The sequence below is a fragment of the Cylas formicarius genome, unplaced genomic scaffold (assembly GCF_029955315.1).
Source record: "Cylas formicarius isolate icCylForm1 unplaced genomic scaffold, icCylForm1.1 PGA_scaffold_2__14_contigs__length_35257938, whole genome shotgun sequence".
In the NCBI taxonomy this organism is placed as follows: Eukaryota; Metazoa; Arthropoda; class Insecta; order Coleoptera; family Brentidae; genus Cylas; species Cylas formicarius.
In genome coordinates this window covers 5,720,067-5,733,509 of record NW_026844319.1, presented here as the reverse complement: position 1 = coordinate 5,733,509, position 13,443 = coordinate 5,720,067, and positions in this window count along the sequence as shown.

The following is a 13,443-nucleotide window of genomic DNA, read 5'->3' as shown; positions in this document are numbered from 1 at the left end:
TGAAACTGTTGAAGGTTGAAAATATTTGCAAAACTCTGTCTTCTGTACCGTAGCATTAATTATTTATTATCCAACCATTTAAAAAAATGTTTATTATTTCATTATTCCTGCTAATCATGTATTGAAACTCACTAACTAAACAAAATTAACCAAAACAATCCAAAAATCATTTACATTTAAGTCATTTAGCCACCGTACGTAAAAATTCTAAACCCAACTTCACCGACAGGCCAATTACTTTCCAACCACTAAAACACATTTGTATATATTTTACCCCGCAACATTGATGCCAAGATGTGTGACGCTCTAGGCGCGAACAATTGTCTGGATAATATACTCATTATAAATATACACAAAATCTTCGGTAACGCCGCGCGCGGTATATGCTAGGAACTAAAATATACTTTTGACGTTTATTCAAGCATAATTGGGGCGTTTTCGGATTATTTGTCCAATCATCTTTTAAAAGCGCAACAGTTGTGTTGGAAATGTTAAGACATAGCTAAAGCATAGAGCGTCACTGACGCTGCTTGCACACTAGTGTGTTTCATTTAGTCTCATTCGTTCAAAATTTTGTTCACAGCAGTGAATGCCAGCTAAACGAATAAGACTAAAGCGAAACGAGCCGCTGCGAGTTCACGCGACACGAGCAGTAAAAAGTAGTTTTGCCAAGGTATTATACCTTTAATATTGTTAAAAGTAATAACTTATCACCCAGATTTTTGTTTATATAAACAGGGTATTTATTTCATGTTCCTTATATAACAGGTGTCCGGAAATAATGTTCGAATAATTTAATAAGTGATTATACACGAATAAATAAGAAAATTTTTTCATATGAATATTCAAGGTTTCAAGGTATAAGGTATCAAACTTAAAAAAATATATAAATTTTTTAAATAAGTGATATTTACCGATTTTTGTTGAAATTGAGCAGTGTTGTTTGTTATGACAGCAGTCTTATTTAAGATTAAATAAACTAAAATTATGAAGAAGAGTGGGGTCCCGGGAGGCATCCTATCTAATATTTTTGCTAAAAAATGTGCGTCACTGTCTTTTTTAACATTTTTTTTTTCTAATTAAACAACTAAAAATGCAACTTTTGTACCTTGCTTCGTTTTGCGATTTTGTTGCATGCCCCTTATTGGCAACAAATTCCAATCACAGCACAGGAGCTTTTAGTGATAATATAGGAACGAAAAGTCGTGTCAATAATATTACTTTCCTCAGTGAGCGAGATGGATATTTAAGATATTTATTAAAAACCCATTAAAAAAAATTGACACCGTGTAAAAAGATAAGTACTCGCTTAAGTGTAATTAGCGAGTTTAGCATTCATTAGACTGAAAGCCACTGAGAAATATATCCAGTTTTGTTGAAATCGGTTAGGTAGATATTCGATTTTAATAGTTTTGAGGTTTTATGGAAAAAGGACATGATTATAGACGTGATTGTATTGAAATCATATTATCCCTTTACATAATTTTGAATTCTCTCTTATTCTTGCAATTTAAGTTCCGAAGACGAACTTGTAAGATGGTCAATTAATTTTTTCAACTTTTAAAAATTTTGAAAATGCTATCCTCCACGTCCTAATACTTAATATTTATTATGTATTGGCAGGAAAAAAAACTCAAACCTCCTGACATTAGATAAAGTCACCGATTAACATTGTTTTCTAGTTTGAAATTACAATTCAAAAATTAAATTAATTATTCTAGAAATGTACCGATGATAAACTGTCCTGTTCAATTAAATTACTGTTAACATCATCTAAAGTAAATATAAACCGAATGGTTATCGCCAAATCTGTGACATAAAATAACTGATTTGACCATTGTCATAAAGGCTGGTTGAACTTTTAAAAAATCAAAATACATTTTTAAAAGGAAGGAATATAAATTAACGTTTTTGTTTTCTTCATTTTGAAACTAAAAGAAAAACAAATTCTACTCCCGTCCGTAAAACGCCATTTACAGGATTTTACCGTGTGGGTTTAGGAGCAATCGAATGTTTTCTGCGATGTTTACCACGCCTTGAATTGTGACATTTGTCAATTCTGACGGTCAGGTCAGTGAATCTATACGTGTTGTTTTTTCGAAAATGTACCCAAAAACTAACGGGAGCAGAAAACGTATAGTATACAACACATTCAGTAATTTTTTAAAGTCAAATGCCTAATTATTCACCAAACTAGTCTGCGGAAAGTTTCACTTTGCCACATGATTTTCTTGCCCCACTGATCCGTGCCGCTTTAGACATTTTCGATTTCCGGGATATCACCGCACGGTTTGAATTTTGAGGTTTTTAAATTCTGACAGTGAATGTATTCGTGTTGTTTTGCAAAAATGTACCCAAAAACTAACGGTCGTAGAAAAAGTATAGTATGCAACACGTTTGGTAAACTTTTTAAATCACTCGTTTGTTAAACAATCACATCTATAATCATGCCCTTTTTATTATTAAAATCGAATATCTACCTAAACAAAATCGGATATATTGCTTAGTGGGTTTCAGTCTAATCAATGCTAAACTCGCTAATTACACTCAAGTTAGGACTTGTCTTTTTAAAGGGTGTCAAATTTTTAATAGGTTTATTTTTTATTTATATTATTGACACGACTTTTATTTCCTATATTAACACCATAATCTCCTGTGTGATTAGAATTTGTTGCCAATAAGGTGCATGCAATAAAGTCGAACACGAAGCAAGATACGATCAAAATTTAAGAGACAAAGAAGTTGAATTTTTAGTTGTTTAATTAGAAAAAAAAAATAGTTAAAAAAAAGTGGCGCACATTTTTTGGCAAAAACATTCTTCATAATTTTTGGTTTATTCAATCTTAAATAATACTCCTGCCATAACAAACCACACTACCAAATTTCAACAAACTCGGGAAATACCAGTTATTGAAGAAATTTATGTAAAATTTAAAATTTTGAAGCAACAAAACTGAATATATGTATTATATATATTTGTTTTCGGTGGGGGGGGGGGGGAAATTTAAAAAAAAAAACTGTCAGTTGATCACAGGTAGTGTGGGATTTTTACCCACTAAAAAACCGCCTCACAGTCCCCCTCCTTGCAGGAAATGTTGGAACCACCTCTCGGTATTACTTCAACATTTCGTGCTTTGCAAAGCTATTGCGTTCGCCGAGTCGTCTTGTCTTCTTCTTTGCGCCTTATGATTTTTTGAATAACGCTGCAGATTATGTGCCACTTTTCCTCACTCGCTAGCATGTGATTTACAACATTTTCAGGGGTTAGTTCCTGTCCTATGTGCTGTTCAGCGTCAAGGCGTTCTAGGTTCCACCGTGCGCAAACGAAAAAAGTATGTTCGACATTATCTATGTGGTCGAACCTATGGAAATATGCCTGAAAACATCCATGTCCTGATAACATCTGGGAGACGTCATAGTTGACTTCCCCGTGTCTTCTTCCAAACGAAGGTCTTAAATCTGGAATTATCCTTTTAGTTCATTGTCCCACTTCTCTATTTTGTTGCCAGATTGCCTGCCATCTGCTTAGTGTTTCCTCCCTCATCACTATTTTTTCACTCCTGCTTTTCCCTTTTGTTCTGCGCCGTTCATCTGCTTGCAACTCTAACGAGATTGTCCTCGAGATGAGCAGCACTGCACACGTTGAAATGGTGCGGAAGGAGCTGTATGTACGTATAGCGAGTTTTCTTTGAAGCTTCTGACACATTCCTCTATATTTTGCGTAGCGCAAGGTTTCATACCAAACAGGAGCTGCGTAGAGAATAATTGAGTGCGCAACTGCACTCAACATTTCTTTTTTTCTTGGGCTAGGTCCGGTCTGGTTAGGCATTAACCTACACAGAGAAAGAGCAGACGCCTCTGCACGTTTACATGTGTGTTCTATATGTTTTTTCATTGTTGCCCCTGTGTCAAGAATACCTCCAAGATATCTGATGTCAAGTCCGGTCTCGATCTCCATATCTAAAACATCAATGGTTACCCATGTTGCATCCTTTCGCCTATATAGGAGGACAGCTTCCGTTTTTCCTGACGCTAGCTGCAATTTTTTGACATGCATCCAGTTGGCGATTCTCTGGATAGCAATGTTTGCTTCTGCCACTACTTTTAATTTTGCCAGTTATGATTACGCCAAGATCGTCAGCGTATGCTACTTGCTCAACACTCTCAGGCATTGGCAGTGGCAGTACATCGTCATAGTAGACATTCCACAAAAACGGTCCCATTACCGATCCCTGTGGCACCCCACTTGTGATGTCTATAATGTGATTTTCACTTATAAGTAGTTTACGGACAGACAGATAGTTTCTTATCAAACTCAGGAGATATGGAGAGATATTTCTTCGTTACAGACTCTCACTTATTCCCTTCCACGGAGCAAAACCCCCCTTTGCCTCTATCTCGCAACTTAGCCTATTCTTAATTAGGTGTTCCAAGACTTTTCCTAGGCAATCTAGTAAGCACAGCGGTCGATAAGAAACCTCTTGTCTCGGTCTCTTCGGTTTTTCTATTACTGCCAGCCTTTCAGTCTTCCATATGTTGGGGAAAACTCCTAATTTCATTTGTTGGTTAGTAGACATTTATCGGGTAGGTTTTTAATTACGCACTGGGTGATCTCAGGTGAAATTTTATCAGGCCCTGCTGCCTTCTTCGGTTTTAGTTTACGTGTTGCGTCTCTGAGTTCATCTAGAGTCCCCATAATGGTACTTCTATGGGATGTATGTTGGTGGGTGGCCATATTATTTCTTTGTGTTTTGGAAATAGTTTTCTAGCTTCATTTATCATCACTTCGTCTGATATGTGTTTCGTCGCTTTTAAATTGAATTTTTTCGTGACAATCTGGTATCCACGTCCCCAAACATCAGCCTGCAGTTCGTTAATAACCAGTTTCCATGCGTTTTGTTTCGCTATTTGTATCATCTTTTATCTTTATACTCTATTCGTGCGGTTCCCTTTTCCATGTAAGTGCTTGTTTGTGCTCTGTTGATGCGGGTGGTCTTTTTGCTCGAAGTCATTTTTTTCTAGCTTCACCAATTTGTGAGGTCCACCAGTTCCCTAGTTTTCTGGTACCTGTCATGCTGTATATTTTTTTGAAAATTTTGCCACTTGCCACTGTTGTCTTTTCTTACATTCACATCATTACTGACCACTTATCAAAATTTTTAAGAAATATAACGTTAAAACCAGATCAAACAATCTTATTTACCACTCGGGTCTTTACCTTTCACCCATATGGGAATCGGTCATCTGAGACACTGTTCATGCAGCTCCTTTAGCTCCGCCCCCACCTTAATATATAACATCTGACCATAGGCTCATATCTCTTGTATCAAATGTGGTTGATTTGCTTTTTTTTGTTAGAAAAGTCTGTAAATGCTTTTAAAATGCACATTTCAGATCGCATCATCACATCACATCATTTCTGCGTATATATCTTTACGTCGATACAAGGTTTAATGTAAGAATAGTCATGCTATGCTGAACTCAACCACGCCTGTATATCTGCATTTCTTATAAAATGTATTATGAAAATTATTATTATTATTATCACTATCAGTATTATTATTATTAGTGTTATTATTATTACAAGATTGCCATTTACAAGAAGAAGAAGATAAACCGACAAATCTAAAATAAAAGTAAAATGATTACAAATTTTTAAGAGCAGAATATAAATTAGTATTAAATATAAAGTGAAGTATACTTCAAGAATCGTTTTCCGTTCAAATATGTGAATTTAAGTAATTCTGTTTCAAAAATAACTGTTTCTGCTTCGTCGATAACTATACCATCGTCAGCTGCCCACCAAAATTGAATCCTATTATATTGCAATTTGCTAGATTTGAAAACTATTTTCATTCATGTATAAATATTGCGTAAACTATTAGTTTATATGCTTGACATCTTTTTTTGTCTAATTTATAAAAAGTGACGACATGCAGGTTAGGTCTAGCACCAAATAGTAAATATGTGTTTGTTCCGATGACTTGTGTGTTGCGCCCAATACCTTGTCCCAGTTATGTTTGTGGTAAAGTGTATTGTCAGAAATTAAGAAGAAGACGAGTGAGAACGGCTAAATGAGTAACTGTGGGGAGACAAGACGGTAGCGTGATACTCTACGCGCCAATTTTGCGAGTATTATTTTGTTAATTCTTCTTGTAAAATTACCAAATGTGTAAGCGTGTAATTTTACGTGTTTTAAAAGAAAAATAGAAAGTACGACATCAGTTGTTGTTTTTCTCCGATTGACTAGCCGAGGCAACACATAAATTGGCGCATGAACGAGGGCTAGAACTGTAGAAAATACGACCTGAGAAGGAATCGATTCAGTTTGGTTGATTCAGAATCATTATTTACGAGTTTATGGTGGTATATTTTCGTGTCTGAAAATGCCCAAGCGAAATACAAAGTGTATTAGTGTGGATAAGGATTTGGATGGAATTATTAGTCCCAGTATAAGTTTAAGGAATTTGGTTTAGTCATTGGCCGATAGTGTGGCCAAATTAACAACTGAAGTGGCTAAAAATAAGGAAATGCTAGCTACTGTTGGAGATGAAGGACCGGATAGGAATCAACTAGCGGCCCAAAACAAGCAGATGGGGCATGAGCAGCATTTTTTCCAAGCAAAAGAATCAAGTTCTTATCTGTCGTCTTGGAAGGATCGAGGTGGGTGTAATTTAGTCTTTTCACCGGACGGCCTTGTGCACCCCAGATATTTTGAGAAAAAACTGCGACGTTTGATAAATAAAGCTATGATACCTGAGCATTTACAAATAAATTTAGCAATAGATTGTTTACGTGGGTCAGCAGCAGATTGGGTGGCAACAAAAGAAGGACATTTTAATAATTTAGATGAGTTTTTTTTGGCTTTTCGAAAACGTTATTGGGGGGTTACTGAGGAAAGGGAATTGTTCTATGAACTCAAGTATGGTCAGTATAGAAGGGGCAGCAGAGCTGATTATGTTTTAAAATTAGCTGGAAAAGCAATGTATTTAACTTAAAAAATTAGTGAGTCTGTTTTAGTTGAATAATTGGCACAACATTTTCCTTGCGAAATACAGAGGGGAATTTTTATAACGGGAATCAAAACAGTAGACGAACTAGCGCATTTTTTAAAGAAAATTGACGAAACTGAACGGGGAGACAGAGGTCTCTGGAGACAACATAATTTGGACAGTAACGATGATAGACAGAGGAGAGTTGGTGCTAGTAATAGGGAAAGTAATCAGACACGTAATTACGGAAATAGAGGCGAGAACAGTAATAATAATTGGTAGACAGAGGAGAGTTGGTGCTAGTAATAGGGAAAGGAATCAGACACGTAATTACGGAAACAGAGGCGAGAACAGTAATAATAATTGGTCGACGAGGGTTATTACTAAAATTGACTATGGTGATTTGGTATCAGATAGTGAAGGAGATGAGCCAGTGGAACATTTCTGTTCACCTGTAATCTCGGGTAAAATTTATGAAAAACGATATGAAATTTTATTAGATACGGGTAGCCAAGTTTCTGCAGTTTCTGAAGAATTTACAAATTGATTAAAATGTCAAGGTATAAACTTTCCTATATTACCAATAAGCAATACCGTAATTTCAGTTGCTGTAGGTGCAAAGAAACAAAAAGTGTCTGAACAAATATTATTGTCTATTGAAATGGGGGGTAAAGAGTTCAATATTATTTGTATTATTGTTCAAAAACTAAAGAAAAATATTATATTGGTTGCTGACTGGATGATAAATGAGAAAGTTTTAATAGATTTCGCTAATTTATCCTTATTGATAGGAGATGAAGGTAATATTTCAAAAGTTAGGTTCGAACTAGAAAGTGGCAATGAAAAATCTATCACGATAAATTTTATTGATGATACGGTTAGTGCTGCTAAACGTCATGAATATACCGAAAATGAACTAATTGAAGTGGTAAAAAATGCAGATAATTTTGACGAATCTGAGAAAAAAATGCTATTAGATCTACTAAGGCATTTTAAAAATATTTTTTCGGAAATCCCGGTAGAACTGATAAATATGAACATAAAATAGAAATGCGTCACCGTTTTATAAATAGTCATATCCTGTGCCATTTGGTTATCGAGAACTCGTTCGCAAACAAATACAGGAGATGATTGACATGGACATGTAGCATACCGTATACATATTATGTTATTTTGTTATTATTTGTTTCTTATTTAAGTTTAAGTTCTCTAAAGTGCGCGAGTGGCGGTAAATATAAAGCGGTGCGAATCACGAACGGACGGCCGTGGGGATGCGAGGGGAAGTACTGGACGACGGCGAAGTTAAGGTGGACTGAGAGCAGTGGGTAGCAGGAAGGCAAGAGATGCGGTTGCGCTGCAGTGTTGACGACGTCCGATCAATTGACGTAAGGTGGAAGGCCACCTTATGTTCGAATATTTCTGGGTCTTGAGAACATCGTCGCCGAACAACCGTTGGGTGGTGGCAGCCTGCTACCACCTCAAGATCCTTCAAGGGAACGTCGACCGCTCCCACGTAAGTCCGTTCCACTCGGAGTGGTGAATACCGCAGACTTGTGTACGTTTCGGTTCGAACCTTGTTTATTATCAATGTACTTTCGGCACATATTGTTTATTGTTCATTTAACAATCGCCTCCCATTCACTTAGAGTGGTAATTATTGGTTTATTCTATTAATAAATATCTTCAATCAAGCGACCAAGAACCTCATTTCCCTTGTTATATATTATAGTACAATGTCAAACTGAATATGTATCCCCTTTAACAACTGTAATTAAAAAAGATAAAAGTGTTCGTATATGTCTCGATGCAAGATTTCTAAATTCTAAAATGGTAAAAGATCAAGTCACTCCTCCACACCAACCAGAATTGTTGGCTAAATTTGTCAAGTTCTCAGTACCCTCGATATGACGGCCGGATATTGGCAAGTACCGATTAGACCAGAAGATAGGAAATATACTGGTTTTGAATTTGATCATAATATTTACTGTTTTAAAGTACTACCGTTTGGCTTTTCAACTTCAGTAGCGAGCTTTATACGCTGTTTAAATGTGGTAATGGGATCTGAATTCAATGATTTTGTATTAATTTACGTAGATGGCCTATTAATATTTTCCAAAAATGCCAATGACCACTTGATTCACCTTGAAAAGTTATTTACAAAATTGCAGGAATGTAATTTGACTATTAAATTAAGAAAGTCAGTTTTTGCGCGTAGTGAAGTTGAATTTTTGGGGCATCTAGTGACTCCCAATTATATAGCTATACATCCTAATCGAATACAAGTCATTTATGATTATCCAACACCAAGAAATATAAAGGAACTTAAGAGTTTTTTGGGTTATATTAATTTTGAGCGACGCTTTTGTGCAAATTTTGCGGAATTAAGTGAACCATTGATAGGGTTGCTTAAAAAAGGAATTCGTTGGTCCTGGGGTGAAGTAGAAACAAAAGCTCTAGTAGCTATTAAACATAGTTTTATGCATGCAAATGTTTTGTCACATCCTGATTTAGATAACACCTTTTACTTACAAACTGATAGTTCTGGTTTTGGAATTGGGGCATGTCTTTACCAACTGGACAAAATTGATAAAAAAAATTGATTTATATCGTTTGCTAGTAAAAGTTTACGAGGCCCACAACTTAATTACAATATTACAGAAAGTGAAGCTTATGCTTTCGTGTACGCGTTGAGGCAGTGGCGTACTATGATCTTGGGAAGAGACTTAGTAATAGTAACTGATCATATGGCGTTAACATTTCTAATGACCGCTAAATTAGGCAATTCACGTTTAACCCGATGGATGTTATATATTCAAGAGTTTGATTTTCGCATTAATATTGTAAAGGAACAGAAAATATTATAGCAGATTGCTTATCTCGACATCCTTTCGTTAATCGAAAGGTAGACAAATGTGATTCTTATAGTAAGGTTGATATTTCGATGCTAAAATTAAGTTGTGAATATAAATTGTTAAAAGAACATATTAAAACTCTTAAGTGTGATCAACAAAATCAAAAAATAGAAAAATAAAATTTTGGAAAAGCCTGACTTGAGTGATATAAATGCCAAAGAAAAAAGGGTGATAATGGGGTACAAACTGCATAAAGGTATATTATTTCGAAAAAGGTACTGTAGAGTCGCCTGGTTATAAACTCTGTGTTTCGGAAACTCAGTTTTGTGTTTAGTTAAACAACAACATAATGATTTGGGTCATGTGGGGTATAAGAAAACTTATGAACATATGAAGCATGAATTTTACTGGCCTAAAATATCGAAATCTGTGCGCAAAATCGTTTTAACTTGTGATTTGTGTCAGAAGTCAAAGGTATCTAAAAAGAGTGTGGGAACATTTAATTCTTTAGTGTTGGATCGTCCAGGAAGGTTAACTTGTCTAGATTTAATGGGTCCTTTACCTACTTCTCGTGGAGGAGTAACCCAATTGCTCGTGGTAGTGGATACATTTTCGCGATATGTCAAACTTTATGCATTAAAGCGTGCCATAGCACCAGCTATAATTAGTTGGTTGGAAAAGGACTATTTTAAGCAAATGGGAATTCCTGAACGAATCTTGAGCGATAATGCTACTCAATTCCATTCTAAAAAGTGGCTAAATTATATGAAGGGAAAGAGAGTTCAAATTAACCATACTTCTGTCTATTTTCCACAAGGCAATTTAACCGAAAGAGTGAACAGGGAAATTGGAAGGCTCTTTAGAGCGTTTTGTCAATATACAAATTGGGCATGTCTTCTTGATACTATTGAACATTGTATTAACAATACTATACATTTTAGTACGGGTTTTACTCCAAACCTTCTGCATTTTGGCAAGGAGAATGAAAATATCATTCATTAATTAATAAAGTTTCCACGCGCTGGAAATATTGAAGAAACGAATTTAGAGTAAATTTGGCATTTAGCCCATTTAAAATTTTTAACGAAGAGTGAAAAACGTAAATTGAAGCATGATAACTCTGTTGTCCCGATACAGTTTAATGTTGGTGACGCAGTGTTGGTCAAACAGCACCCATTATCTTCTGCGGAAAATTCAGAAATTCGTAAGTTCTTTTTGCTGTTTGAAGGACCATATTATATTTTGAGTTCTGCAGGCCCGAATTCTTATAATATAGGAAACGAAAATGGCGACTTCATTAATAAACAAAATGTTATTAACCTTAAACCTTATCGTTCTTTGAAATAGCTACATTTTGTGCTACTATTTGTCCTGTTCTGAAAAATGATTGTAGTATTTTAGTTAAATTTATTTTCCGGTATTATGATGTTATTTGAAAGAGTATTAAATTACCCATTCTGCACTTATGTTAATAGTTTTAAGTTATAGTGTTTAAGTCATTACGTTTGAAAGTATAATTTAATAGGGGGGTAATGTGGTGCGCCCAATACCTTGTCCCAGTTGTGTTTGTGGTAAAGTGTATTGTCAGAAGTTAAGAAGAAGACGAGTGAAAACGGCGAAATGAGTAACTGTGGGGAGACAAGACGGTAGCGTGATACGCTACGCCCCAGTTTTGCGAGTATTATTTTGTTAATTTTTCTTGTAAAATTACCAAATGTGTAAGCGTGTAATTCAGTTTTAAAAGGAAAATAGAAAGTACGACATCAGTTGTTGTTTTATTTCCGATTGACTAGCCTAGGCAACACACTTGCAACGGTTTAAGTTTTGGACGAAGCATACTTTTTATTAAAACGCATATCACTCGCATACCTTGGTATCGAATGGATACATTTTTTTTTCAAATGTACCAACGGCCCGTCCTTACGGAACACACTCTAGACCGAAAGAAGTCAGGGTTTTTTATTATTATTTTTCCCTCGATTAGGTCGGGGATATCGTACGTTTCTTTGTCTTTATCCCGTGTAGCGATTGATCAGAACAAACTTCTCATGTGGAAAATCTCAATCTGTTTTATCAAATTGATGGTCGGATACAAGAGTTACGGCTTTTATCATCGATGATCGAAGACTCCCGAAATTCTCTCAATAATGCACCGTGGTGGAAAATAGGGTCGATTTCAGAAATTTCAACGCACCCTACGTAGATTTCGTTAAATCCGCTAGTCGCAAAAAAATGTCATTATCAAATCATATATATACATATAAAATATATATATATATATATATATATATATATATATATATATATATATATATATATATATATATATATATATATATATATATATATATCGTTTATATTTTGTTTTTTCTTAGACCTTCTCTATATTTATGTTTAGCTTTTGGTTCTTGGGTTATAGGTCAAAATTTTTTGTCCATATATTGACGTTTCGGTCTTCTATGATCTTCTTCAGAAAGCGATACAGTCTAAAATTATGTTATAGTACAGTTCTTTTTTTTACATATACACAACGGAATTACAAAGAACCTTACCAAAAAGAGACAAACACAAATCTTAAAATTGAAGAGGTAGCATCATATCGAAGTTTATACTTTAAAAGCGTTTGGTTTTGTCATAGTGCCTAGAAATATTATTGTTTTGGTTTTTTTTCCAACTATGAGATTAAAAAAGTCATACCCTTGATAAAAGATAGAAGTCCAGCAAAAAATGATTTGTATACGGCAATCACACACATAATACACACAAATTTACTGTAAAAACATCGTAGATTCACGATTGTTTTGGTGCAAGGTTCAGAGGATATAGAGTGTTTTTGTTAATTTATAATTTTGTTCTTTTATTTATTTTAAATTATTTTTGTATATTATAACTTTATATTAATATATTCCTATGTTGTATCTTTCATTGTTGTTTTATTTCAGAATGTTGCAATATAACTTACTGAGATTGTTGGTGTATGTTTTCGAATTTATAGAGTTCTTATTTTTTTGGATCTCAACCATTTCCAGAATTTCCCTCTTTTTGTATTATTTTCGGTTTTTAGAATTTTTACTTTCGCAAAGTTCATCAAAATCAAATCATTTTTTGTTGGACTTTTATCTTTTATCAAGGGTATGACTTTTTTATTCTCATCTTCCATATGATGCTACCTCTTCAATTTTAAGATTTGTGTTTGTCTCTTTTTGGTAAGGTTCTTTGTAATTCCGTTGTGTATATGTAAAAAAAAAGAACTGTACTATAACATAATTTTAGACTGTACCCCTTTCTGAAGAAGGTCATAGAAGACCGAAACGTCAATATATGGACAAAAAATTTTAATCGCTTTAATACAAAGACCTATAACCCAAGAACCAAAAGCTAAACATAAATATAGAGAAGGTCTAAGAAAAAACAAAATATAAACTATATATATATATATATATATATATATATATATATATATATATATATATATATATATATATATATATATATATATATATATATATATATATATATATATATATATGTATTTATATATATATATATATATATATATGTATTTATATATATATATATATATATATATATATATATAT